Source organism: Glycine max, unplaced genomic scaffold (genome assembly GCF_000004515.6).
Source record: "Glycine max cultivar Williams 82 unplaced genomic scaffold, Glycine_max_v4.0 scaffold_109, whole genome shotgun sequence".
In the NCBI taxonomy this organism is placed as follows: domain Eukaryota; kingdom Viridiplantae; phylum Streptophyta; class Magnoliopsida; order Fabales; family Fabaceae; genus Glycine; species Glycine max.
In genome coordinates, this window is record NW_024464759.1 from 16,596 (window position 1) to 21,081 (window position 4,486).

Genomic DNA, 4,486 nt, shown 5'->3' on the forward strand with positions numbered 1-4,486 from the left:
CTAGTGATACAAAAAGCCTGTTCATGTAGCATTCGATCTGCTATGATGCATGAAGTGGTCTTTCGGTTCTTTGGGAAAGCACCCACTGATTTGACCCATGAGACTGTCTCCCACCACAAGGGAAGTACCTTGTTGCAGTTGAAGAAAAGGTGCGCTGCATCTTCATCCAAATTGTTCTAGAATGGGCACAATGGATCAGCTATCTCCACTTGTCTTCCTCTTAAATTCATGTTCGTTGGTAAACGGTCTTTGATGAGCCTCCATGTAAATACCTTTGCCTTAGGTGGTATTTTAAGTCTCCACAGAAGCGAGAAAGTCCCATCCTCTGATTCCCCCCTTATTTCCCCCAGCAGAAACTTATTTGCAGTTCTGGTCGAATAGATTCCACTCGAGTCTTGCTTCCAAACCCATCAGTCTGCTCCTTGTTGCTGTACTGCTAGCCCTACTGTTTCCTCTAGGAATTCAGCAGCCATTGTAGCTTCATTATCAAATAAGTTTCCCCTCCATTTAAAGTTCAATTCCCACCATTCCTCCTTATGACTTCCCAAGAGGATGATAGGTTGCTGTTATTGGTTAGAGATTTGATATAGCGTAGGGAAAATAATGTTGTATTGCAGAAAATAATGTTGTTCCTATGCTTCCAAATCGAGTAAGTAAGAGCAAACCACCACCACTGCCATCTTTTTCCCTGCAACCCTGCAGAAGCACCATAAATATGCTGAATAAACTGCAAGTGACAATATTAGAAACACTATTAATAATTATAGCAATCATTGTTACTGCACAATATTTTGGTCTACTTTGATGATATTATTTTTACAGGGAACTCTCCTATTTTAATTCAACAATTGATTAGTCAATTGAAATCAGTCTTGGCCCTAAAACAGCTTGACCATCTTCATTACTTTTTAGGCATTGAAGTAAAGCATCTTTCTGATGGTTCTCTACTTGTGCCTTAGAGCCAATATATTTACAATCTTCTTGCTAAATCCAATACGACTAATTCTAACGGCATCTCATGTCCTATGATTGGAGATAAAAAAAACTCCCAAGACAGGGTGCATAATATGTTTCTGATCCTACTCTATATTGTTCAGCTATCAGCACCTTAGAATATTCAACCATCTCTCTGAGGGTTTTGTTGTTTGTCTCCCCCCCCCCTTTCCAATTCTATTCTGCCTCCCTCAGTTAGTCATATTCTTTGCCTTGCCTTGCTTACTAGTGTGACACCCTCTACCCCTCATCTATATACTAACAAAGGAATGAAAATTCAAATATTAATTAAAAGCATTTTTTTAAAACATTTTTAAATACAAACCTTTCAAAGGGATAAAAGGTTCACAATCACTTCCTTCTACATCATTTTTAAACTTGTCCAAATAAATAATAAAGTCATCGACTCAAACAAGGCCGTCTGAGACTTCATAGAATTAATATAAAACCCTATACCCCGATGTCACATCCTATCAGAGCGTTGTGTCTCGATGTCCTTCAGCACAATATTCCTTAACGCAGTTCACCTAGTCATCTGCTCCCCCGAACACAAAGTTCAAGATCATCACAGGATCCAAACACAAACAACAAACCGGGAGTGAGTTATCACATTCCTAACTAATAGAGAAACAAGACAACTAGATATACATATCATATAAACCAAATAAAACTTACTTACACGTAATTCATGTAATTCCACCACTTTTTCATTCACGGTTCACTTTTCATCCATCAATCACACTTTTCAATCATCAATCACATTACACAAGAATCACACACTCTGATCAAGACATAATAACACCTCAATTTCATAATAAACAATTAGCAAGCGCATGGGACAGTTATGCTAAGACTCAAGCCTATATGCAATGTGATACCATGTCAGTGAAAAACCACCCTGGGGCGCTTAGGAGTATATAACAAGACACACCACACAATGGGTTTGCCAGGTCACTCTCACTAAGTAAAATCATAGGGAGACCAGTCAGGGTCACGATGTTTTGCGAGAATGCTCCAACCATATGGGATCAGCATAGGCTTAAAGGAGCACTCAAACCCGGTGACCCCCAAGGCCTACACTCCGAAGAGTCCGTCAGGGCCTCTCCCTCCTGATTCAGGTCCAACCCCTAAAATCATTTTAGCACACAGACACTGCTAGCGAATTATACAATACCCGCGATCTCACACTCGTGTCTTAAACACATACAACATATTGCGCTACAATTTAACACTGGTTCCTAAATAGGAAACCTGCACTTTCTCTTTAACATTGGTTCCTAAATAGGAAACCTACACTTTCTCTTTAACACTGCGCATTTACACTTTTCTCAAGATAACACTGGTCGGGTTATTGTACAATTCACAGCTTACAACACAAATAATGTCACATCAAGAATTAATCACGCATTTATTCACAACCAAAACTCATTCATAATTTCACATCTCATAATGTCACAATTCACCATCACATATTTTCACGTATCTCACAATTCAACACCTGTTCTACTTTACACTTTTACTCAATCTCAATAACAATATTATAATCTCAAGGCAACATATTATTCCACAATTCATCACATATTTCATTTATAAGCACTGCTCATGAACTATACAATACCACGACCTCACACTCATGTTTCAAACATGTTTAACCCAATTGCGCTACAATTTAACACTGGTTCCTAACTAGGAACCTACACTTTCTCTTTAACACTGTGCATAAACATTGGTCGGGTTATTGTATAATTCATAGCTCACGATATAATTAATGTAACATCAAGTGTTAAACACATTCACTTATTTACAATCGAATATCATGTCCACACTTTAACATCTCATAACATCACATCAACCATCTCATAACATTCCTAATGATATTCATAAGGTACAACATACACATGTTCATCAAATTTAACCATAATATTCTCAAACTCCAACACTTAATAATTTTTGGAATCATACTATAACACTCTACAATATTATTTACATAAATTATTAATATAAATAACAACCTCTATATATATATAAGCTAGCATACATCATATTGAATCACAAATTACAAAGTAAGCTTTCAATGCACAAATTCTAAATAATTATATGAACACTTTGGTCAATTTCAATTATGATATTAAATTTTTAAATTATATATAAAAACCTAAACAAGAAAAAGAGAAAATACAAAATCAATATCTCTCTCTAAATTTCTCCTTTATTTCATCAATTCATATTAATTAGAAAAAGTACTCGATTTATAGGGTTCACGCTCAACACAATAGCATATCAATTCCACAACAATTGGTCTGTCAAACATATATAATTTCACTGTAATAATTATAAGGATAAAATAAAAATTGCAAAAACACTCCAAAACTCATTACAATTGATATCTCTAAGGATCCCTACACATGTTCTCACTAATTCCCAATTGTGAATAACTCATCCCTTACCTCTAAGCGGACTCACATGTCTTCAGCCAGCGATAGCAGCATCCCTAGCGGTTCTCTGAGATTCCTCCAAATTTTTTCCTCTAGCTGCTCCGATAGAATTCCTAAACGTCAAAGAGACAGAGAAGGGATTGAAGCCTCCACTTGTACTGTCACCATACGATTTATTTTTCTCCCTCCAAAAATATTATCTCCCAAATCCCAACGGTGAAAGCGTGAGAAATTTAATTTCGAACAACATATCCAAATTTCATAAAAATCCAACGGTTAACGAAACCGAGATTGTAGTTTTACCGAGACAGCTCTGGGTTTCTGTGGGAAAGAAAAATGCTACAATGCGAGGGGTATTTCTCTTAGCTCAGATATAATATCAAAATTCCCAACGGTGACAATTCTCGTAATTGGGTTGCGAACGTGGTGCTCAAATTTCACGACAATCCAACGGTGAATGAGTCTGAGATCGTCGTTTTTCTGAGACAGGTTAGGTGGCCTGCGGGAAAAAGAGAGGGTTTTGGGAGAAGAGAGAAGAAACAACATTGTGAGGCAGAAGAGGCTGAGGAGTCAGTCTGAAAACTGACCTAACATGTTGTTATTTATAGCTAGGGGCATTTACGACCTATTTTTTACTCTATTTATTTATTTATTATTTTATAAAAACAAACTTTATTTTATTCTCTATCAGACAAATAAATAAAATACCCTTTTTATTTTCTCTCAAATCATTATTTTAATTAATAATTATATCTCCTTATTTATTTATTTATAAAATCTCATCATTTATTTTAAACTTTATTTATCTATAAATAACAATCTTTTTTAATCTAGTTTACGAAAATTGGGATGGTACAACTAGTCCTATCCAGGCATTAGGGCTAAATAATAATAAAAATAAAGAAATAAGACAAGAAAAAATAGCAGAAAAATTAAGAAATCCTAATCTAATAAAAACAAGAAATGATAATTAAGAAATCCTAATTAGCAGATAATTAAGAAATCCTAATTACAGAAATAAGACACACACACAGCCACACACACAACCACACACACAC